The following is a 26,115-nucleotide window of genomic DNA, read 5'->3' on the forward strand; positions in this document are numbered from 1 at the left end:
AGGCTGCGAGGCGGGCCTGGGGTTTCCCCATCACCGGGAGGGCCCTGGGAGGCGGGGTCCCGCCAGGACGGGGTCCCTGAGGGAGGAGAACGGCACACGACTGCCGAGATCCCTCTTCTGCCGACTGGGACATCCGACTTTCCTCAGCGGGTCGGCCCCTCACAGAAATCTCCCAGACCCCACCCCACAATCGCACTCAGCGACGGAGCCTCCTCGGGATTTCCCCTCGCGGCCTTCACGCGCCATCTCCTGCCACGAGGAGGTCGGAGTGGGGGTGGGAACTCATCTTGGAAGACTGACAAGTGGTTTTTCCAGCACTTAGGGCAGGGGACACGGTGCGAAGTTCAGGGCCGCCATCCCTCTGAGAGGCACCCCTCCCCCCAGTGGGAGTCCCCGTTGCTTAGCAAAAGCAGACGTCCCATTTCCTTGCTCCTCTTCAAATTTCCTTCGCTCAACTGTCCGCAGTGTTTTAGAACTCGTCACTGTGTATCTTTTGGGTTGGAGAGGAACGCATTGGGTAAGATGGTGTCAAGAAAAACAGATACTTGCGCGAAGTTCCAATGAAAGGTTTCTAGGAAATGGATTTTCATTCTTAGACCCAATCTTTTTGAATGATTATTATGTTTATTTTATCTCAGGTTTGAGGGGAAAAAAAGCACAGTAACGAATGGGTTCTTCATAATATGAAGTGTGAGAAGTAGCTGGAGAAGTTGTCATCCTAGTGATTTGAAAGAATTATTTAGCATTTTACAAATTATATTTTCCATTGATATTATGGAGCTGTTCCAAAGTACCTTAGGATGTGTAACGGATAAACCCCTCCAGGAATGCCGGCCTCATTTCATGGTTAAAATCAGAATTTTAAGGGGCTATTTTCTTTTGACTCTGTTGGGATACCTGATTCTTTAATGCTGGGTGAAGAAGCACTGTCAAAATCCTTTCGCGACCGCACCTCACCTATTAAATGACTGGACCAATGTTTATGTGTAAGTTTGGAGGAAATGAAAGTGCAAGCTGCTTGAAATTAAGTCCCAAGGACAGATTATCATTAACAAGATAGAAACTGAACTATGCCCCCTTGCGCTGCAAGCGTCTACTGTGATGTGGTGTGACACGCGGTTTGATTGCAGCTGTACAATGCCCCCTATCGTCCCTCCTCCCACCGAGAGGCCGCCCACTCATAGGAAAGAGAGACACCTAGTGCAAGACTGTTCTCATCTCTGGTTTAGAATCCGACTTTTCTTCAACCTGCGAGCTCAAGGATGGAGATTACTGCTACATAGTACCGAAAATGGGTTTCCTCGGTGGCTCAGCGGTGCAGAATCTGCCTGCCAGTGCAGGAGACATGAGAGACATGGTTTCGATCCGTGGGTCGGGAAGATCTCCTGGAGGAGAGAATAGCAACCCGCTCTAGTATTCTTGCCTGGAGAATACTATGGACAGGGGAGCCTGGCGGTCTACAGTCCATAGGGTGGCAGAGTCTGAAGCGACTGAGCACATAGGCACCCAGTACCTAAAATACCATAGATTTCCTTTCTGAAATTTGTTGGTTAGATTTTTTAAAAGATCTTAGAATAAAATTTTTATATTATGTAAAATAACCACCCCCTTAGTAATTACCATAATAACACCGTTTATGTCTATGTCTTCTGTGTCCAGTCAACAGTATATGGGCACATATCATGACACCTAACAAGCAATCTAGAAAAATATTAGGATCTTCTCGTTTTGAAAACTGGGATCGGAAAAATGAATCTTTTTGTTGTGTTGTTTGTTTAATAAACATTACTGAGCATTCATTATATTTCAGACGCTGTCCAGGTTACTATGGATACCACTGTGGAAGAGATATGTTCCTTGTCTGGGAGGAGCCCACCTTTTGGTAGAGATACCAGAGAATAGAGATGTGACTTGGATGCAATATTATGGGTGTGGCAGTTAAGGTAAGAAGAAAGTGCTTTAAGTGTGCTGATGAAGTTCAGACATATAAGCCATGTTTGTATTTTATAGCAGCTTTCCTAAGAATTTTTCAAGACTCTTTAGTAGCTTTAGTGTCTACAAACCAGATAGAATAGTAATATTTACATTTTACAGATTATAGAACATTGGTACCCATCTTGAAAGTAACTTTAAAGTCAATGGGATTCAGAAAAATTATGATCCAAGTTTATATATTGCTTAATGTGCATTTTCCAATTTCATTTCTTTCTACTGGCCCCCGTCAACAGGTTTGTAGAATACAACCATCTTCCTGCAGTATTATTCACCTTGTTCCCCCTACTGGAAAAGGTTACATTGAAACTAAAAGAAATTATAGAAGACAAGCTATTTCATTTTGTTTCATCCTACCTGATCTTAAGTTTTTCACTTTATGCCTAAGTGATTTTATGGAAAAATCATAAGTTAGCAGATCTGAGTGCATCCGAAGTCTGCCATCTCAGTCTCTGAACTTCAGTTTTTTTCTTGATTAGAGGAAACATTACCTATCACAGGCTTTCTGTGAACTTTAATGATAACTGTATGCATATATGGTGGCTCAGCTGGTAAAGAATCCACCTGTAATATGAGAGACCTGGGTTCAGTCTCTGGGTTGGGAAGATCCCCTGGCGAAAGGAACAGCTGCCCACTCCAGTATTCTAGCCTGGAGAATTCCATGGACTGTATAGTCCATGGGGTCACAAAGAGTTGAACACGACTGAGTGACTTTTACATTTTACTTACATGAATATATGAGTGCCTAACATACAACACTGGCATTTGATGAATGTTAATTTTTTTTTACCTGTTGCTCTTTTATCAAGGTAAAACTAGTAATATAGAACTACTGCAGCATAAAATTATTATTTTTTAAATTGGTTATCCAGTCTTTGTCTCTAACACTCATAAATCTGACCACACACCCATCCTTATTCTCATTCAGTGCTAGAAGATTGATTTCTTTGTCCTCGACTCTGATTACAGAAAAGAATACAGTATCAGGACAACGTGAGTCAGATTCCAGAGGGTTAAAACTTTAAAAAAACACAAACCTTTTACCACTAGAAACAGCTTAATATAACCACACTTCTGCCCAAGTAAATAAGAGTGGCCAGTTTTCAACCAGACACCAAGTACTTGCTAAGAAGTTACTCTTAACATTGCTATTGAGTTTACTCAGAGCTTTGGTAACCTGATAATTAATATATAGGAAGCCTCCTCCCTTTTACTAATAATACGCATCTCACCTGTTCCATGAACCCTTAACAAGTACTAATTTATTTTGATAATTAACCTACATATTCTGATTGTTTACAAATTATGTGTACAATAGATACTTCGTAAATGTGTTTCTGTTTTGATGAGAGTGATTTATCAATTGCAGTACTCAAGGACACGGCGTATAGGAAGCTGGCCCGTATTCTCTTCAGTACCACACCTCAGACACGGAACTAAGTGATTCAACCAAGTGAGTAATTCGTTCTCTTCAAATAATGAGTCGGATACAAGTTGATTAAACTCAGGTTGCTGGTTGCTCAAGATTTCTTAGATCAAGGGTTGGCAGCCTTTCTCAAACAGTTCATTTATTTCTCAAACACTGTGAATAGTTCCTGAGCCTCCGGAACAGTCAGGAAGCACTGCAGTTCAAGATTTAAGAGAAGAAACTTCTGGTTTGGGAGGCAGTGAGATGACAGTGGTAGTCAGACCTTGCTCTCTCTCCTTCTCCACTCTCCTAATGATTCCCAAAGGAAACCTTATTAATCTTCAAGAGTTTCTCTTAACTTCCAGTAAGAAAACACTTCTGGTAAAGAACTACACCTTAAAATCCTATCTGCTGTTTTAATGGATGTAGACCATCTGGAGAAGACAGGAAGAAATGCCCATGGGGAACACTGAAGAGTATTAAAGAAAATTAAAACCTTGGCCTCTTGTACTTTATGTTGTCCAAAGGCCTTTACACTACTCCAAGAACAGTACTACGGAAACCAGCATGGGGTTCCTAGTCTAAAATTAATGTATTTCTTGTCAAAATATGTTGTATTACCCAGAAGCTGCCTTTTTTTTTCTTAAAACACCCAAATAAAAGGAAAACAATTTTTTCACTATTTTATAGTCACCTCTTTCCTTATATCTGGAGCATAGACAACTATTTTTGAGCACAGAGAATGTGAAACTGATGCTGTCATAAATCTGCTCTTCTTCAAAACCATAGGAAACCACATGTGTGCACACAGGCTCATACATACATGCACACCGTCCTCTTTTCCCTACCTGTATTATTTTACTGCTTCCATTTTCAGTTGAAGTTAAAATGTGATATAGATGAAAAGCAAAGCAACTCACGATACGCATTTGTTACTTCAAGGCTTACTATGGATAGGTACCCAAGTACTGTTCTGCTTTGCTTAACTATCCTAGGATCTTTTCTATTCACAGAAAAATTCTACATGTTATAAACCTAGATAGTCTGTCTCACATTTATAAAAATTCTTAATATCATTGGATTACAAGATATGAGAGCATGTCCCAGAAGAAATTAGTGAATTTATGTATTCTTATAGTCTGTAGTTTAGCCATATTAATCTTTAAAGTTTTTATTTTAAATTCTTGGCTTGAATTTTCCATTGGCTTTCCATCGCTCTTAGAATAAAGTCCCCAGTCCTTAGGATGACTTACATGATCTGGTCCTTGCCTGCCTTTTCTCTAACATTTCCTGAGGTCAGCACTTTAGCCACAGTGACCTTCCTTTAGGTCCTTAAATAAGTGGTATTCTTTTCTACTGAGAGCCTTTACACCAGCTGTTTCCTTATTTATATAACTTTTCTCCCTTCTTATGCTTCAAGCCTAAACTGGAACATCTTTGGAAAAGTCTTCTCTGCCCCACACCCCATCAAGCTAGGTTAGCTACACCTACTGTATACTCCCATAGCACCCTGCCCATCTTCTTCATGGCATTTGTCATATTTGTAATTCTTTATTCAATGTCTGTTGCCTCCAGTTGGCTATAAACTCTGTAAGTGCAGACACTACCTGTTTTTTGCTTGCTGCTGTTTATTACTCCCCAAGCAAGGATGCTGATACAAGGATGTTCATAAATGTTTGTAGAATCAATCAATCTTGGGAAAATTTTTAAATTTGGACCCTGATTTTTCATATAAATGCTTAAAATTCCTGACCACCTTTCTATGGAATATCGAAGTCTAAGCAATAAGAGAAGCATTACTAAGCAATAAGAGAAGAAATTTTCTGGGCCTTCAGCCTGTCTGAGAAATTACTGTTAAATGTAATTTACTTAGGCAGCCAGTAAAGAGCACACTTATAAGGTTATGGATAACTCATCAATTATCTAACAGCAATGTCTCATACTTCAATGTAGGAAAAAGGTCTTCAGTGTCCAAATTACTTTTATTTAACTTTTATATTTTCTAATTTGGGGATAGGGGAACCAGTTAATCTTCTTATTGTGTGGCAAAAGAAAAGTGCACTTCTGGGGAAGATGGCAAAAGAGAAGACAGGCAATCAGCTAGGTTGGAAATAGGATAAAAAATTAGATTTAAAAATTCAGAAAGAAAATTGAGGCAGAGTGTAGAACAGAAAACTCAGTGGTCTTTGTATTGCTCACTGGAAAGATGTTTATAAATTCTGGCATTATTGTTATTTTTTTCTCCTGTAATAGGATAGGGCTAAATAAATTTAATGTATGTTTCCTAAGGAGAGGGTCATATGCAATTTCAAAGTAAATGAGATATTTATAATATATTTAAGTTACATTTCTAGAGGCAGGCATGTTATCTAAGTTCATGGTGGCTCAGTGGTAAAGAATCTGCCTACAATGCAGGAGATGCAGGTTTGATCCCTGGGTCAAGGAGATCCCCGGAGAAGGAAATGGCAACCCACCCTGGTATTCTTGCCATGAAAATCCCATGGACAGAGAAGCCTTGTGGGCCACAGTCCACAGGGTTGCAAAAGAGTTGGAAACAACTTAGTGACTAAACAAGTAGCGGCCTAACAGCTAGATAATGTACCGAGCAATGTCAGGCGCTCAGCAGGCGCTCAGCAGGTGGCACTGCTCTTGTCACACATGTAAGGTGAGTCAGAGCTTCACATACTCAACTTCACATTCTAAATAATGTAGGTTAAACAAAATAATGTTGTAAAATTGCATTTGGAGAGAGAGAGGTACACAGCACGCTGCCTTGAAACTCTATGACCAGTTGTATCACGTGGCCAAGTATAAACTGCCAAGAGAGAAAACAGCTTTCATCTACTTACAGAGGATGTCTCAGTTCATTAGGAGTTTTATATTTGCATGAGATGAGATCCAAGATCTGTCAAAACTGAAGAGGATAAGGAGGCTTATAAGGAGCAAAGCCACCTGTTGGTGCTTTCCCTGCCCTCTTTCAAACTGACATTTCTGGAAGGCTCTCTGGCTCCCTCTCCCATTGTCTTGCTCCCTCTCAGCCAGTGGCTGTGAGCTTTCCTTTATGGCATCCAAAGTGATCCGACCCTTTGTCCAAGAAGATGTTCAAGGGTTTAGTTCTTCTTGAAAAATAACCCTGTGGTAAACCTATAAGGCATGCCAACTCTTGGAATACCAACATTTCCAAAATGTAGGCAGCAGTGGCCTAGGTGTTACAGAAGGCAATCAGCTTGTAGAAAGCAAAGTTGAAGTCCTTTTTCTGTAAGTATTTGTTGGACAGCTAAATTGTAGCATTAAAGTGCAATAGGAATTTTAGGTAAAGGTGTTAGAGTACATAGGGAATGTTAACTAATGATCCTATCTTTCTATCTTTCTCTGCTCTTTAAAGACAGATCTAAACCAACCCTTTACTTCTCTCTTAATCTGGGGGTATTTAACACTAAGGAGAAAGCTTAGTGAGTTATGGATCCTCTAGAACTTTAGTGTTTAATTTTTTATTCAGTTTTTTCATTCACTCAATCCTCAAAAACATATTGAGAATTTTCTGTGTTGGGTCATATGCTAGTCACTGGGGTGCAAATGTGAACAATACAGTCTTGCTCTCAAGTGTTTAAAGCTTAAAGGAGAATTATGGGGCAGTTGTAGTATAGAGTGATAAAACTTTTAGAGGTCTTTGGAACCATTCCGTCTTGAGATCATGTGCAGACAGACATGCAATCAGATGGTCCTTAAGTGTTCCAGTCAGCTTTAAAGTCTTTCAGAATGAGGTTTTGCAGAGTTAACTTTTTCAAATTCTATTTCCCAGAAGGAAAAGGAGTATTTACAATTCAGCTACCAATAGAGTGATGGCAAACCACAGCTAAAAGTATTCTAGACTAAAATATGGCTGAAGGATGCAAACTTGGTAATTCTATGTCACAGTTATATTAGGTTAATATAGCTTAAAGAAGTTATATACTAAGTAGATGTAAAGTCTAACTATGACATAGACTTGCATAGAAAATGGCCAAAAGCACAATACTAAGAGCAGTTATTTCTGTGAGGCAGATTATTTATGGGAGGCTTTTATTGATCTCCCACCAACCAAAAAGTAAAGTAGATTTTATTGTTGTGGTGGTTGCTATTGTTGCTGGGAGTTTCATTGTTTGTCATTGTTTTTAAAGAATGTCTGGACTATCTGCCAAGTTACGGAAGCCTAAGTAATGTGGAGTTAAAAATAAATGTAATAGTTTTTTGCATACTGGTGATTTTAAAAAAAAAAACCTTATTAGAGGCCATTCCCAAAGACATGTCCTAAGGCTCACTGTAACACAATATCAGGTACTGATGCTTTTGTACAAAAGTTGATGAGGGTGATCATCTTTGAATATATCATTGCTGACCTTCTTTGGTAATTCTGGATCTACTGGGAACCATCACAGCCTGAGAAGGATGAAACGCCCTAGATGGAATTCACAAAGGATCATTTTATACAATAAAAGTCTACCATTAAACCTTTACTGAACCTTTTTGCCTTCTCTTTAAAATTCTTTTCTCATCCCTCAACTTTAGGTCACACCTGACCCCTCCCAGTTGTATAACAAGCTGCATTTCCTCATTTCTCTGGAATGTGACCAGTCAGGAAACTCAACATTTGCTTTGCTCTTTTTTTTTTTCCTAGTGGGAAAGAGAAAGATAGGGAGGAAAACTGAATTGAGAAAGAAGCAAGATCATGGAAAGAGAAAAGGAAAACTATAAAGTCTAGAGGAAGCGAAAGAAGAGATGAATGAGCAAAGAACCACACTAGCTGGTAGTAGTAACAGTTGTCAGACACTTACCTATTAGAATTTACTTTCTGTGAGACTCTAAGAAATGACTAGATCCCCAGTCCAAATTAAAAACAAGAAAGGAACTTGGCAACCTCTGAAATATACTTTCAGACCCAGTGATCTCTACCTGCTGAATGGGACATCTCTGATTCTTGCTGTCTGACAAGTTTGAGATGTTTTCCATTTAATGATCCTTTTTGAGGCTGGTATAGACCATGAGAAACTTTATATTGCCATTTTAAAAGTAGATATTCCCCAAAACAAAATATATCATTTGAATTTGGCCTGCAGGTACAATGTGGAGTATTACGCATGTGATGGTGAAAGCACCATATAAGTAGAGTAGTGCAGTCCAAACAGTTGTTAAAACTACTAGACACTCTGCTGAAAATTCTCTTTTTTCCCTCAGGTGATTTTAAGATCACTTGGAACCTTCTAATTAAATCTGACATTCTCTTGTAAGTTTTTCATTCTTTTAAGCTTTCTGCTCTATTGAGTAATACTAATCATGTTTCCCTTACCAAAACTATTTTTATTTTGAATCCAATGACACTTAAATTTTTTTTTTAATTTTAGTACCTTAACCTCATCTTTAATTCATTATACTGTTATGGTTCTAGTGATACATAATAAACACTTGGCTATAAATAATCCATAAGTAGAAACATAATGACAGGACTTGGTCATTTCTTGGATGTGAGCACTGGAGAGAAAGAAATCCAGGAGACTCCAGGTTTCTGCTTGAGAAACTGGATGAAAATAGAAATCATAAGGGAAGAAATAGTTTGGAGTGATGTGTGGATGTGAAGATAATGAATTTTTGTGGACATGTTGAACTGGAGTGCTCTGGAGTTGAGAGATCTTGTGATCTGGAGAACTTGAGAGAAATCTGACTAAAGTTGTAAATTTGGCAGTCATCAACATGTAGATGTAACTGAAGATACTTGAGTGGTTTCAAAAAGCTTGTCTATAAAGTAAGAGAGCTAGGAGAGGTTTTGTCTTACAGAGAGGTGAGAACCTTCAGCAGAAAGGATCCAGGATAGAAAAATAAGAGATAAGAGAGGCTGGGGAGATAGGAAATGCAGCTTCTGAAGAAATGGGAAGGGAGACTTTCAGGGCACAATGGCAAAGATGGAAACCTTTTTTCTGATAGAATAACAATGAGGTGGTAAATTATAGAGTTTCTTCCCCCAGCCCCAGTATTTTCTTTTATCCCTTGCCCTCTAGGATTTTAAAACTTCAGGTTATAAAATCACATAGATTCTGAAAAACCAGGACAAAGACTGATGATTTAAGGGCAAGGCTTTCAGCATCAGAATATATTAAAAGTTCTTCAAATTGATATATGCAGAAAACCAAAGAGGGGAGCAAGAAACAAAGGGACTTTGTACTCTGCCTCCCTTTATCCCAAGTCAGGATCCCGAGGAGACTTACAGAGACTCTGAATAGGTTTCTGGCATTTGAGAACAGAGGAAAGCTCAATCCCCACTACTGAGTAAAGCCAAAGAAGGTAGCAAGACCACAGAATTCCTCACATCCAGAAAGGCAGAGGAAAATAGTCAAAATGGTATTGTGAGCGATGCTTTGAATGTCCACATCTTCTCCAAAAACTCCAATCACAGAAATATTTTCTTTTTTAAATCAAAAAATGTCTCTGGGTTCAGTCACAAGACAGTCATCTCTAGGTATCAGAAGTGAAAAAGCAGCACCACTAGTTTACTGAACCTAGAGCTGTGTGGCCCTGATGGTCTGCTAGGTCTGGAAGCAAGTAGAAGTTGGCTAGGAGTCTGAATTCCTCAGAGTAGTGGGGATCAACAGCATCCTATATAAGGTATGGCACCTTAGTCAGGCTCACTGTGAAACTGGGATTTGGGAAAACCTTCCAAATGGTTTCCACCCTGACCTAGAGTTTTTAGAAAACGAACAAAGCAAGCCCCAGCTTGTCTGCAGTGGTGAAAGGAAGAAGAGAAATCAGGGCACCCAATCTGCTTGCTTTTCTGCCTAACAGACAGATCTGCTATCTTCTCCAGTATCCCTGAGGGTCAGGAGTCTTGAGATACCTAGTTCTGGACAAAGGGGTTTCCAGATCTACCTGGAGGCTACACTGAAGTGTGTGCATGCTTAGCCGTGTCCAACTCTTTGTGACCCCATGGACCAGAGCCTACCAGGTTCCTCTGTCCGTGGGATTCTTCAGGCAAGAATACTGGAGTAGATTGTCTTTCCCTTCTCCAGAGGATCTTCCCAACATAGGGATTGAACCCAGGTCTCTTGCATTATAGGCAGATTCTTTATCATCTGCTTTTATTTCAAGAACTTTAGAAAATTCTGTGTATATTGTCTCTTCAAATATGACTTCCACCATACTGTTTATTCTCTTCCTAAAACTACTGATTAGATGCATGCTTCATGTATTGTGTGTTGCTGTGAAACAAACCTTTCCAAAACATGGAGGCATAAAACAATAACCACCTTATTAATCTCCAAGATTCTGTGTGATAGGAATTTGGATAGGTACTTCAGCGATAGCTAGACTCTGCTTCATGATGTTCAGGATGTCAGATCAGAAGACGTGACCAGCTGGTGATCATTTGAATAGCTGGGTGTTTTTGGTTCACGTATCTAGGCTACAGTGAGCAACGCAGAACTCTACTGCAACTATAAGCTGGGATGCCTACACATGACTTCTCTGTGAGGTTTGAATTTCCTCACAATGTAGTGTGATTTCCTCATGGTAATCATACTATTTAATGGCAACTTAGAGCTCCAATAGTGACTGTTGCAGAAAATGAGGCAAAAGCTATATAGACTTTCATTATCTGGGCTCAGAAATCATATAGTATCCTTTCGACCTTACTTGGGCTTCCTAGGTGACTCAGACGGTAAAGAACCTGCCTGCAGTGCAGGAGATGCAAGAGATGTGGGTTCGATCCCTGGGTTGGGAAGATCCCCTGGAGGAGATCATGGCAACCCTCTCCAGTATTCTTGCCTGGAGAATCCCATAGAGGGAGGAGCCTGGCGGGCTACAGTCCGTGGGGTTGCAGAGTCAGACAATGAATGACCCGCTAAGCAAACAATAAACCTGCCCAGATGGGAAGAATGCAAGGGCTAGACCCTCCTCTTAATAGAAGGCATCTCAGAGAATCTGTGGCTGCAATTTTAAACTACCACAGTACAGTTCAGAATAGATTCTGTATTCTGCATGAATTACTTAATCTTCCAATTCAGTAATTCTTAATTAACTGGATGAGAGTAATCCCTTTACAATGTGTGTGTATATTAAATCATCACAATGTACACTTTAAATGTCTTATGATTTTGTCAGTTAAAGCTCTGACAAAACTAAAAGAATTCATTCTCTGTCTAGAGTATCTCATTGAATATTTTTTTTTGTTATCAAATGTTTGTTTCTCTGTTTAGTTATTTTTCGTATACATCTTTACTGAATTCACATCTTCTGTGTTTGTCTCTTAAGCTTTGGGGGTTTTTTTTTAGATTTTTTTAAAAAAAATTTCTTTGAATGTATTTATTGTAAAGTCAATTTAAGATTTCTTGCCAATATGGACTTCTTTTCCAGTGGGAATGGATCGTCTTCAGGGAGCAGAGATTTAAACAATATTGTTAAAATTAAAAGTAGAGCTGATTTACACTGTTGTGTTAGTTTCAGGTGTACAGCAAAATGATTGTCTTTTTTTTTTTTTTTTTTCAGATTTTTTTCCATTACAGGTTGTTACAAGATTTTGAATGCTCTCCATAAGGACCTTGTTGTGTATCTGTTTTATATACAGTAGTGTGTGTCTGTTAATCCCAAACTCCTCTAATTTATTCCTCCTCTGCTTTCTCCTTTGGTGACCGTAGTTTGTTTTCTATGTCTGTGAGTCTATTTCTGTTTTCTAAATAAGCTCATTTATTTCATTTTTTAAAGATTTCACATATAAGTGATATCATATATTTGTCTTTCTCTGTATGACTTATTTTACTTAGTATGATAATCTCTAGGTAAATCCGTATTTCTGCAAATCGTAGTACTTCATTCTTTTTATGGCTGAGTACTATTCTTTTGTATATGTACACCATATTCTTTATTCATTCACCTGTTGATACGGATGTTGAGGTTGCTTCTGTATTGACTATTGTAAATTATTGTCTATTGTAAATAGTACTATGAACATTGGGATGCATGTCTTTCCAAATTAGAGTTTTGTCTTTTCTGGATATATGCCCAGGAGTGGATCATATAATAAGTATATTTTTAGATTTTTAAGGAACCACCATACTGTTTTCCATAGTAGCTGTACCTATTTAACATTCCCACTAACAGTGTAGGAGGGTTCAGTTTTCTCCATACCCTATTATTTGTAAAATTTTTGGTGATAGCAATTCTGACCAGTGCTAGGTGATACCTAATTGTAGTTTTGATTGGCACTTCTCTCTCATTTTTGATTTGCATTAACAATATTGAACATCTTTTTATGTGCTCATAGGCCATCTGTATGTCTTCTTTGGAGAATAATATTATATACCTATGTATATAAAAACCCTCCACCTAACAAATAGAGAATTCACAGTCTTCTCAAACACACATAAAACATTTAAAAAATTTGACCAGGTTAGATATTTTAATGAATTACTATAGTATAGACCATTCTATACTATAGAGTATAGACATTCTCTGATCAGACTTTAATTAAATTAGAAATTCTCATATGTTTGAATACTTAAAAACACATTCCTATATAACTCGTGCTTTAAATAAAATTTACACACTATCATGGGAAAAATAACAAAGAAAATGGGCTTCTCTGGTGGCTCAGTGGTAAAGAGTCTGCCTGCAATGCAGGAGACAGAGGAGATGTGGGTTCAATCCCTAGGTTGGGAAGCTCCCCTGAAGGAGGAAATGGCAACCCACTCCAGTATTCTTGCCTGGAAAACCCCATGGACAATTGAGCCTGGTGGGCTACAGTCCATAAGGTCGCAAAGAGTCAGATGCAGCTGAGTGACTGAGCACAACAACAACAGCAAAGAAAAATACATGATAAAACTTGGCTAATGCAGCACCTTGAGAACTGCCGCTTTAAGTTAACCTGACTTGGGGGGTGGGAGCGAGGCTCAGGAGGGAAGGGATATGTGTGTTGATTCATTTTGTTGTACGGCAGAAACTAACATAACATTGAAAAACAATTACATTCCAATAATAACATTTTTACAGATGAAGTTAAAAAAACATGATATTATAAAAAGCAAGTCTAAAAAATAAAATAAAAAATACTTGAGTACTGCAGGTAAATTGAAGGAAATTTATGGCATTAAATGCCCTTATTAAAAATTATTTCAAATGAATGAGCTAAGCATCCATTTCAAGAACCTGGAAAGTGAATAGAGTCAGCCTCCCCAAAATATAACTAATCAATGAATCTAAACTTGATTCTTTGAGAAGACCAATAATATACATTTCTAGCAAGCCACACTGAAGAGAAGATAGGATAAATAAACAATATTACTTTTTCAAATAATAGAATTTTTGAATAAGAAATTCAAGAGGGGACATAATTAGAGATTTAGTAGAGATTAAAGATATCATTGTTTATGCTATACAATTTATAGTACTGAGCAGCTTTATGTCAATAAATTGAAAACTGAGGTAAAAACCTACAATTTACCAGAAGAGCACAAATTGATTTAAGGAGAAATAGAAAATCTGAATAAATCAATCATCAACAAAATAGATCAGTAGTCCAAAGTCTCCCAACCCATCCCTATATCCGTTGCCAAATAAACAATGCCAGATGGTTTTATAGGTAAGTTTTACCATATTTAATGGAACAGACAATCCCATACTATATAATTGTTCCAGACAATAGAAGTAAAGATAGTCCAGCTTATTTCATGAAGTTACTAAGCTGTTAACACCAAAATAGAAGAACTCTGCAAGCAAAGGAAATTATAGATGAATCTCATTTTTTTAACATTATAATGAAAAGTAATTAGAAAATCAATTACAGAAGTGTATTCAAAGCAATATATCAGGCAAAAATAAAGTTTACCTCAAATATAGACGTGGCTCAGTGGTAAAGAATCTGCCTGCAATGCAGGCAAAAATATGTTTACCTCAAATACAGACGTGGCTCAGTGGTAAAGAATCTGCCTGCAATGCAGGAGATGTAGGTTCAATGGGAAGATCTGGAGAAGGATATGGCAATCCACTCCAGTATTCTTGCCTGGGAAATCTCACAGACAGAGGAGCCTGACAGGCTACAGTTATGGGGTCACAAAGACTTGGACGTGACTTAGTGACTAAACAACAATAATTTAAAATGCATCTGTAATCTGTTTATTATCAGATTAAGGAAAAGGCCCATATGCTTATCTCAGTAGATACAAAAAAAGCATTAAAATGTCAAGAACTATAATTTAAAAACAAAATCTCTTACGTAACAAAAAATATTATACCGAGTCTATAACAAACATCATATTTAATTATGAGACTAGAAAAGTAGTCCCATTAAATTTGAGAACATAACATGCCTACTATAACCTCTGTAATTAAACATAATACTACCAGTTCTACTCCTTTATATTTAAGAGGAGAAAAAAAAAAGATGTGCAGTCATTAGCAAGGAAGAGAGCAAAATATTTGCCGGTACCATTTTTTAAAGTAGAATCTCCAAGAAGCTATTCAAGGAAAAAAAAAAAACTTAGCCTAAGTGTTCAGCAGCGTTGCTAAATCACAATCAATGTGAAAAATCAATATCAATTCTATATACCTAATAGGAAATCCATACACCTATGTAATGACGGAGTGATGGTGGTGGTGGTTGTAAACATCCCATTTACAATTTCGATAGAAATAATAAGATGCTCAGGAATAAATCTTACAAAAATGTGCAATATCTTTATGGCTAAAATATCTAAAATGCCAAATGGAAAAAAAAAAAAAAGATTTTAATAAAAATTATGTCATGCTAAATTCACAGAAAAATCAATACCTTAAGTATTACAATACTCCACAATTAAATGGAATTTCAATCAAAATCCTAACAAAACTTTTTGTGGAATTTGACAAACTAATTCTAAAGATAATTATAAAGAGAAAAGGTCTAAAAAGAGCCAAGAAAACTCTAAAAGCCCAAGGAAGTGTGATTTTTTTCCTTAGATAGGAAGATTCCTTATAGAGCTATAGTAATTAGATGAAGCAGTACTGTAATATGAAGGAGAGCGCTGAAGTAGACACAAGTGCATGTGGGACCTTGGCATATGACAGAGGAAACATTAGTGAATTTGAGGGCTACTGACTTTCTGTACTGAAAAAAATGAAGTTAGATCACTATCTCATACCTTATTCCAGTTCTTAAAATTTTTTGGTCTCAGAACTCATTTACACTGTTAAAAATTATTGAACATGTCAGAGTTTTTGTATGTGTGGGTTGTATCTGTTGATATTTACCATATGCTATGATCTGAATGTTTGTGTCCTCCCAAAATTGGTGTGTTGAAATCCTAATAGATGGCCTTAGTAGGTGGGGCCTATCAAGGTGATTAGGTCAGGGGGTGGAGCTTTCCCAGAAGAATTTGGTGTCCTTGTAAGAGACCCCACAAAGCTTTATATAGCCCCTTCCTCAATGTGAGAATACAATGAAAAGCCTGTGACCAGAAAGAGGGGCTTCAAGTAATCATGTTAGCACCCTGACCTCAAATTTCCAGCCTATAGAACTGTGAGCAATAGATGTTTGCTCTTTATGAGCTACCCAGTCTGGGATATTTTATTATAACAGCCTGAACCAACTAAGACACTATATTAGAAATAAAAATTAATAAATGTGTAAAACACATAAACACATAAACACACATTCCGTTAGCCATCAGAGTGATGACATCATCACATGTCATGTAGCCTCTGGAAAACTCCACTGCTCAGTGAGAAAATGAGAGTGAAAAAAGGTAAATAATGTCTCAATATTATTACAAAAATAGTTTTGGTGTTCCAAATCTCCTAAAAAAGTCTTGGGGACCCCCGGGGTATCCCCACATCACTATTTGAGAACCACGGCTATAAACTAAACTCCAGATGAATTAAGGATCTAAAACTGGGACAAAATAAAAATTTTATAACTATTGAAAGAAATTATAGGTGAACACATTATGGCCACAGGGGAAGAAAGGATTATTTAAGTGTTAGTCAAAAGCACAAATTATAATAAAGGAAAAACCTTTATAAATTTGAATACTCCAAATTTAGTACTTCTGTTTGATAAAATATCTCATGTGTGTGTATGTGTGTTAGTCACTCAGCTGTGTCTGACTGTTTGCGACCCCATGAACTGTAGCCTGCCAGGCAAGAATACTGGAGTTGGTTGCCAATTCCCTTCTCCAGAGGATCTTCCCAACCCAGGGATTGAACTCATGTCTCCTGCATTGCAGGCAGATTCTTTACCACCTGAGGCACCAGAGAAGCTCGAAATATCTCTCACACAGTATTAAAGGGAGAGCCACTGTCTGGGTGAAAATAGTTGTAGCATATCTATAACACAAAGGTTAATATTCACATAATATAAATTTCTTATATAAATAAGAGAAAGACAGTCTAACAGAAAAATATGGGGAAAGAAAATATGCTCAACTTCTCTAGTAATTAGAGAAATACAAATTAAAGAATCCGTCAGATTGGGAACTATTTCTAAATTTCACAATACCAGGTGTTGACTATTAGTTATATGGAAGCGAGAAACCTTACCTACTGCTGGTGGAAGTGTACATTGGTAAGGCCACTTAGGAGAGCAATTTAGAAATGCCTTGCCCAGTTGAAAATTTGTACATCCTATGATCCAAAACTCCACCTCCAGATACATAATTTAAAAGAAATGGTGAAAAATGCATGAGATAACATTAACTCATTGACTGAATAAATATTTATCAAGTTCCTACCTGAACCCAGAATCATAGTAGGCTTTGGGAATAAAAAAGTGGATAAGACTGCTCTCAAGAAACAAAGTGAAACTGACATTTGTGGAGATATATAGATTAGATATAGACATATAGATATAGATATTTTATAAGTATTAAATATAAAATATCTAGTTTATATTAAAAGACATTATTAACATTTATATTAAACATGATATTAAAAGTATTATTATTAGAAGAATAGTCTGTATCAGTTCAAACAGGATTGAGTACTTTGAAGCAAAATTTAGCAGGAAGAAAGGGTGGGGGCTGGAGGTGCTATTTTAGGAAGGATGGACAGGGAAGACCTTCCTGAGAAGGTGAATTTGAGGAAAGACAGAGAAATAAGGGAACAAGGTCTACGTTTAAGGTCTAAGAAAGTACATTTCAGGAAAGAAGCCATGGCAAACAAATTCTCTGAAGCAGAAATGACTTGGAATGTTGGAAGAAAGAAGCTCATGAGGTAAAGTGGAATTAGTGTGTGGGGTAGGGTAGAAAACTATTGTAGTAGTGGGAGAGAGACATTGGTGGTTGAGGCTTGTTTAAAAGTGTTGAGAAGGCTTCCCTGGCAGCTCAGTGGTTGAGAATCCTGCCAGTGTAGGAGACACGGGTTTGACCCATGATCCAGGACGATCCCACGTGCTGTGGGGCAACTAAGCCAGGGCAGCACCACCATTGAGCCTGTTCTGCAGCCCACGAGCCACAACTCCTGAGCCCATGTGCCCCATTTACTGAAGCCCGTATGCCTAGAACCCGTGCTCCACAGGAGAAGCCAGTGCAATGGGGAGCCGGTGCACCATAGCTAGCTAGTAGCCCCCGCTCACCCCAATAGAGAAAAGCCCTCACAGCAACAAGGACCCTGCACAACCACAAGTCAAGTATTGAGAAGTGACTGGATTCAGGATACAGAGCAGACAGCTTGGTGATGGGGATGTGAGGTGTGAGGGAAACAGTTCAAGGCCGACTGAGGTTTTTGGCAAATGTGCCTGGTGAAGCCATTTATGAATATAGCAATAATTAAGGAGTAGCAGGTGGTGAAAGGAGGCAGGAAGGGATAGTCACTACAGTATTGTTGGTATTAAAAAACCACTGGAAATACCCTCAAGGATGAATGGCTCGAGTGCAGACAAAGTAGGATATATTCATTTGATGAAATACAATACAGAAGTTATAATAACTAGTATTAGTACATGAATGAGTCTTAACAATACTCTGCAATATCAAATTGCAGAATTTTATATTCAGTATGATCCTATTTGTAAATTTTAAAATACAGATGCCAGATATTGTTTTTGGCTATAAATATATCAAGCAAAAGCATAGCAACATGGATTTGTGCTAGATTTGTGCCAAATTGATGTTGCTGGTTGTCTCTGGGGAATGAGGGAGATAGGGAGTGAAGATGGGAAGGGCACATAGGGGACTTCCCCTTTACTGAAGGGAAATATGAGAGAGAGACATTTGTTCATTTTGGATGATAAGTACGTGGATGGTTTATATTATCGAATATACTTTTTTAAAAAGCTTTTTTATTTTATATTGGGATATAGCTGATTAACAGGGCTTCCCAAGTGGCACTAGTGGTAAAGAACCCACCTGCCAACGCAGGAGACATAAGAGACACGGGTTAGATCCCTGGGTTGGGAAGATCCCCTGGAAGAGGGCACGGCAACCCACTCCAATATTCTTGCCTGGAGGATCCCATGGACAGGGGAACCTAGTGGACTGCAGTCTGTGGAGTCACAAAGAGTTGACTGATATGACTGATATGACTGAATATCATGATAGAAGTCATATCATAGATATGACTGAAGCTTCTTAGCACCACACGCATAGCCGATTAACAACAATGTGATAGTTTCAGGTGAATAGTGAAGGGACTCTGTCATACATGTACCTGCATCCATTCTCCCCTACTCCCCTCCCATCCAGGCTACCACATAACATTGAGCAGAGTTCTTGTACTCTACAGTAGGTCCTTGTTGGTTAACCATTTAAAATATAGCAGTGTGTACATGTCCGTTCCAAACTCCCTAACTATGCCTTCCCCCATCCTTCCCCACAGCAGCCATATCTTCATCAAATGTACTTTTAAAAATGTGTTTTCCTGGAAGAAGGGCAAAGAAAGACTGAACAGTGTCTAGGAAGACGGGCCCAAGCCAGTCTCATGCTTCGGTGGAATGACTTTAAGAGCACTTAAAAACTTGAATGAACTGATGACCCAGCAGCACCCAGCATGGGCTGATAGATGGCTTATGAGGGTGATCCACTGGCTGCCAGTGCTATTAAGATGGTGACTGCCATCTACATCCCATGGGTCCCCAAACCATGTCCACACCTGACCCCAGCTCATAGCATAAACGCAGTACCCAAACTAAAATTTAGATCCAGCCCAGAGAAAGGGAGAAAATTGACCTAGGTTATATTTCTGCCAATGTCTGGATAGACATTGAGTTTATGCTGAATTTTTAAAAATTTACTTTTAATTGGAGGATAATGGTTTTACAATATTGTGTTAGTCTCCGCCACACATCACCATGAAGAAGCCATAGATATAGTATGCCCCCTCCCTCTTGAATCTCCCTCCCACCTCCCACCCCATCCCACTCCTCTAGGTTATCACAGCACCTGATTTGAGCTGCCTCCATCATACAGCAAATTTCCACTGGCTATCTATTTTGCATATGGTAATGTATATGTTTCAATGCTACTCTCAATTCATTACACCCTCTTCTTCCCCCACTGTGTCCATATGTCTGTTCTCTATGTCTGTATCTCCGTTGCTGCCCTGCCAATAGGTTCATCAGTGCCATCTTTCTACATTCCATATATATGTGTTAATATGTGACATTTGTTTTTCTCTTTCTGACTCACTTCACTCTGCACAATAGGCTCTAGGTTCATCTACCTCATTGAAGTGAAGTGAAGTGAAAGTCACTCAGTTGTGTCTAACTCTTTGCAACCCCATGGACTGTACTGTCCATGGAATTCTCCAGGTCAGAATACTGGAGTGGGTAGCCATTCCTTTCTCCAGGGGATCTTCCCAACTCAGGGATCAAACCCAGGTCTCCTGCGTTGCAGGTGGATTCTTTCCCAGCTGAGCCACCAAGAAAGCCCATCTACCTCATTAGGACTGACTCAAATGTGTTCTTTTTATGGCTGAGTAATATTCCATTGTCTATATATACCACAACTTCTTTATCCATTCGTCTGTCGATGGACATTTAGGTTGCTTCTATGTCCTAACTGTTGTAAATAGTGCTGCAGCGAACACTGGGGTACCTGCGTCTCTTTCAGTTATGGCTTTCTCAGGGTATATGCCCAGTAGAGGGATTGTTGGGTCATATGGTACTTCTATGCCTAGTTTTTAAAGGAGTCTCCATATTATTCTCCATAGTGGCTCATTTTTATGTTAGGAAAGAAGAAAGCAAGAATGAATAGTGATGTAAATAAATTTCTCATTGAGGAGAAGAGTGGGTTGTCTTGGGTTGGGAAAGGCAAGGGAGGTGGCCTGATACATTGAGAGAATAAGTGTGGCAACAATAATGGAATGAGGTAACTGGAAGGCCAGGAGCTGTGTTCTGGAGAGAGGTGTTAATTTATAGTATGTGAGGCTGAATGGTTCCAACTGGGTGTGACTATAGGACTCGGAGAGGGAAGGTGAAAACAGCTGGGATCTTCTTCCTTTTCTCCTGATTTATATTTGGTGATGTATAAAAGAAAGGGTTGTCTCTTTATTTTATAGACTGTAATTGTGAATGGGCTGGTGGTTAAAGTATTCTGCTCATTGTTTAATATTTCATGTATCTGAAGAATTATAGAAATCAGAGAGTCATGAAACTAGAAAACCCTAGAGAGGTTGTAGTCTTCCCACTACCTCCAAAGTGTCAAAGCCAGAATTATATGTATGTAAGGACATCTTAGTATAAAAAGTCTTAACTTTTTGAGGCAACGTACTTAAATATCAATCACTTTTGATTTAAAGTAAGTTAATTATTTTAATCTAATACCTCTCTGCTTAGGAACAAATTCTTGAGTTCAGTAAGATGAGGAATTCAAATTACAAATGGAAAAGATAGGTAAATGCCCTTTATGCTTAATCCTGAGTTGTGACTTCTCTATCGTTGGTTCTCAAGTTATAAAAATATGTACATCCCCCCCCCAATCAAATTATCAAAGAGCAAAACATTTGATAAAATACTGATTTAATACAGATTTAAGGAAGTAACTGCTCATATGTATTTGATGAGTATATAGGTATAAAGAGCAATTGGGAAATATCTTTCAAAAGTAAAAATGTACATACCCATGGGCACAAATTCCATTTCTAGGTGTTTATTCAGTGAGCCTATTCATTCAATATTGTTAATAATATGAAAGATTGACAACATTATATCTCTCAACAGAATCATGAAATAAAATAACCCAGGCATTCAGTGAATACCACACAGCTGTTAAATAACCAAGGCACTAGCTCTCCATGTACTAATATGGAAGAATATGATATATTGATATATGAAAGAATCAAGGTAGACAGCAGGATGTATATTATGCTAGCATCTGTCTCTTTTGTTGGCTATGAGGGCTACTCCATTTCTTTTAAGGGATTCTTGCCCACAGCAGTAGATATAATGGTCATCTGAATTAAATTCACCCATTCCGGTCTATTTTAGTTCACTGATTCCTATGATGTCCATAGTCACTCTTGCCATCTCCTGCTTGATCACATCCAATTTACCTTGATTCATTGACCTCACATTACAGGTTCCTAGGCAATATTGTTCTTTATAGCATCAGACTTTACTTTTACCTAGATAAGAAAAGACAGTGTGCTATCTAGACAGCACACTAACCTGATGAAAAACCTAGACAGCACATTAAAAAAGCAGAGACATTACTTTGCCAACAAAGGTCCGTATAGTCAAAGCTATGGTTTTTCCAGTAATCTTATACAGATGCTGAGAGGTGGATCATAAAGCAGAGTGGTCAGCGAAGAATTGGTGCTTTCAAATTCTGGGTCTGTAGAAGACTCTTGAGAGTCCCTCAGACTGCAAGGAGCTCGAACTAGTCAATTATAAAAGAAATCAACCCTGAATATTCATTGGAAGGACTGTTGCTGAAGCTCCAATACTTTGGCTACCTGATGCCAAGAGCCGACTCATTGGAAAAGACCCTGATGCTAGGTAAGATTGAAGGCAAAATGAGAACAACATGGCAGAGGATGAGATGGTTAGATAGCATCACTGCCTCAAGGGACATAAATTTGAGCAAACTCCAGGAGATGGTGGAGGACAGAAGAGCTTGGCTTACTACAATCCATGGGGCTGCAAAGAGTTGGACATGACTTAGTGACTGAACAACAGCAACATTAAAGTGGATTCCCTAGGAGAAAGCAGTTTCCTGAGGAATCAGGTTGGTTTTGGTGAGAGGGAGTTTAAAAAAAAACAAACTCTGGTGCATGCAACTCTACAGAGAAAAGTTAATGTCCTAGAGATTTGCCAAATGATAGTTTCCGGGTGGTAACAGGCATTATAAAGTGAACAGACTTCCCTGGTGGTTCACTGGTTAAGAATCTGCCTGCTGACGCAGAGGACATGGGTTTGATCCCTCGGTTTGATTCCACATGCCGCGGGGCAACTAAGCAAATGTGTCACAGTTACCGAGCCTACACACTAGAGCCCCATGCTTTGCATCAAGAGAATCTACCACAATGAGGAACCTGCACATCACGGTGAATGGTAGCCCCCACTTGCCAAAACTGGAGAAAGCCCACATACAGCAGCAAAGACCCAGCGCAGCCATAAATACATTTTTAAAAAGGCACTGAGCATTTAGGAGAAATGGAGAAAGCATGTATTTTATAGGGAAAACAAACATAAACTCCACACAATTTTTGTGAAGCAAAACTCTTCTCTGAAAATTACAGAGACCAAGGTTTGATCCCTGAGTCAGGAAGATCCCCTAGAGGAGGGCATGGCAACCCACTCCAGTATCCTTGCCTGGAGAATACCATGGACAGAGGAGCCTGGCAGGCTACAGTCCATAGGGTCACAATTAGTCCAACACAAATGAAGCAACTTGGCACACACAGCACATCACCAGATAAGTTTGGGCAGCAATAGTTTAACAGATTTTTTTCTTTCCCGTGTTGAGACATCTCAGAGCCTATCACATGCAAGTATGTATTTCCCCAAGGGAAAAAAACTATGCAATGTCCAAAATTAGCTTTCCTCAGAACCTTAAAAAAAAAATTCACAGCACATCTTATGAACTCATGTTATACAGGAGAGCAGGGAATAGTTGAGCCTTCGTATTCCTGCCCTGGCCTCCCATTTCTATCCTGATGATCTCTTCCATCTTGTTCTACCTTACTTTCCCCAGAATCATTACATATTCTCCATTATGATGTCTATGCTTAGAAAATGTTGATGTCATCAAGAGTGACGATGACGTTCTTGCAAAGGTTTCCTTACCACTCACTACCATAATCCTATGCATGAGTACAACAGGAGATTCTGCATTTTCCGTCCCGTCACAATCTGTAACAAGACAGAGAGATCACTGTCAGATTGGAGCAAGCCTGAATGTGATCTCATTGTCAGTGAGGCCTGCCCTTCAGGTATCATGGTGCTCTCTGGATTCTGGTCTTGCCTTCTCTCAGTCCTTAAAGACTAGGTTTAGGGCTTGGCCTTAGTCCTCCCTAAAGCAGTCATAGTGTCTTTTCCCCCCATTCTTCCATGTTTGATCATCTAAGTTCCTAGATTCTTTAAGGCTAAAATTGAATTTCATTAGAGTTAAAAACTCCAGGTCGTAGAATGCCACCCATCCCTGGCCAGTCAGTACCTACTATGAATATGACGTGACTTGGCAGTGGGACATATTTCCCAAGGTAAATATGGCAGTGGGACATATTTCCCAAGGGTGAAAGATAGCAGTGATAGTGGCCCTGCTGGTCATTTTCCTCAAGAGAGTCTTATTATATACATATTTATAAAATTAGGATAGGGCTTACTCCAGCCTTAGTGTCCATCTGAACATTTTATCTCATTCAGAAGAATTACAAGTTCATCTATAATGAGCTCTGAAAAATTTGTCTTCACTGAAATTTTGGAGAGGTAGCAAAGTGGTAAATCATATAACAGACAACAGAACTTAATCCGCTTTCCTATATATTTCCCCCAAAGCACCTGTATCACAGAGGAACTGCTGTCAAAATACGGGTCCTCGGCTTCTCAGTCACTTCCCTTCTCTCTCACTGTCTGCTTTGTCTTTCCACTTCCTCTTCCTTCCAAATCTTTTCCACTGTAGGTGACTTTTTACCTTTTAAAGAATTAATATAGGGGAATTTCCTGGCAGTCCAGTGGTTAGGACTCCATGCTTTCACTGCAGAGGGCCCAAGTTCAATCACTGGTCATGGAACTAAGATCCCACAGGCCACATGGAGTGGCCAAAAAAAAAATTAATATAAATCACTTTAGCTTTTCCTCCAGCTCTTCTTTCTAGCCCTTATCACCCATTCTCCCACTACCTTCCCCCACTTATCCTGTCTACATGGAAGCTGGGAAGAATAGAAAAGAGAAGATAGTTCTTACATGTTACACTTTTCTTCTCTTATATACATATAATACGCATAACACATGGTATATGTTATGGTACATATTTAATTGTGCTTCGTGCTTAGTCACCCAGTCGTGTCTGCGACACCATGAACTGTAGCGCACTAAGCTCCTCTGTCCATGGGATTCTCCATGGCAAAAATACTGGAGTGGGTGGCCATTCCCTTCTTCAGGGGATTTTCCCTACCCAGGGATCAAACCTGGGTCTCCTGCATTGCAGGCAGATTCTTTATCATCTGAGCCACCAGGGAAGCCCACATATTTAATATGTTGTGTATATTATATAATATGACATATTATGCATATAGTTATATGTTAATATAATGTTATGTGGACTGTCCAGCAGAACCTCATTATAACACACCTTGCCATCTGTCCTGTAAGACTGCCAACTTAATGCCCCAATCAGGTATTTTCTGATATTCCAGTAACAAGTTCTCTTTTCAGAGTTCATGCCCTTCACTCAGTTTCACAGTGTAGCAAATGGTATTCTAAGGAGTCTCTCCAAAGATTGTGTAATTAAGCTGAGTGTGGTTAAAAACAAGTGGACAAAATACCCAGGTATTAGTCATCTCTATAAAGTTGAACATCTGTCTGTCTTCCTCTGGTCAGACAGCCTGAGCTCACATTGGGAAGACCCTCTGATGTTTTATTTGTGCTCAGCAAGGTAAGGAAAGCACTGAGTAGGAACTAGGTCAGCTGCCTCCCATTGCTTATCACAGTCATCAAAGCAGATTTCTTAGGCTTCAAAGTCTCATGTCTTTTAAATGGATTCTGTGTTCTCTTTTCTTCTGTACAAACCAGAAAGGTATTTACTAGTCATCTCACTGTCAAACCAGTTTATACATCATAGTGTGTGTGTGTGTGTGTGTGTGTAGGCTTGTGTGATTTTTCTCAACTTCTTTTTTGGCTTGCATATCTGATTATTTACTGGAACAATGTTTTGTATGTAAGCTATGCAGAAACACAATATCTAGGCTGAGTATAAGATTTTAGAATAAAAAGTAAGGACTTCTTCAGAGAGAAATGAAACTTGAAAAAGAACAGAAAATGTCAGCATATACTTCCTGATCTTCCTGCTACTTGATCTTGGTCAGAGTGAAATAAGGATTCGGTGGTGAGGACCATATCCTGTTGCCATGGAAATGATTGTACTGTCACAAATTTAGTACTGTGACTTCATGGTGAAAAGGAACAGATGGTCTGGGAGAGAATGAAGGCCGAGGGTTAGCAAAATTGTTTGGGGATCTTATATCCTTTTGGAAGTAGGTGGGAGCATAAATAATAAGCAAAAACTATTTCCCTATGTAGTTTTACAAAAGCCACTGAGCAAGAAAGAGCTTAGGCAGGTAGAACC

At 38.8% G+C, this 26,115-nt stretch overlaps 1 protein-coding gene across 6 annotated transcripts in view; it reads left to right on the top strand.

The window, feature by feature from the left end:
- Positions 1 to 26,115, top strand: part of NMNAT2 (nicotinamide nucleotide adenylyltransferase 2) — a 207,342-nt gene that overhangs the window by 1,146 nt on the left and 180,081 nt on the right. For 3 of the 6 annotated variants that reach the window (XM_070473958.1, XM_070473959.1, XM_070473964.1), the window contains exons 1-3: positions 88 to 517; positions 1,811 to 1,943; positions 3,362 to 3,445. The gene's annotated coding sequence lies outside the window, so the exon portion shown is untranslated. Of the gene's footprint in view, positions 1 to 87; positions 518 to 1,810; positions 1,944 to 3,361; positions 3,446 to 26,115 lie in introns of those variants that run through there. The other 3 variants (XM_070473961.1, XM_070473962.1, XM_070473960.1) reach the window with 2 other exon arrangements.

This window comes from Odocoileus virginianus, chromosome 11 (genome assembly GCF_023699985.2).
Source record: "Odocoileus virginianus isolate 20LAN1187 ecotype Illinois chromosome 11, Ovbor_1.2, whole genome shotgun sequence".
Taxonomy (NCBI): Eukaryota; Metazoa; Chordata; class Mammalia; order Artiodactyla; family Cervidae; genus Odocoileus; species Odocoileus virginianus.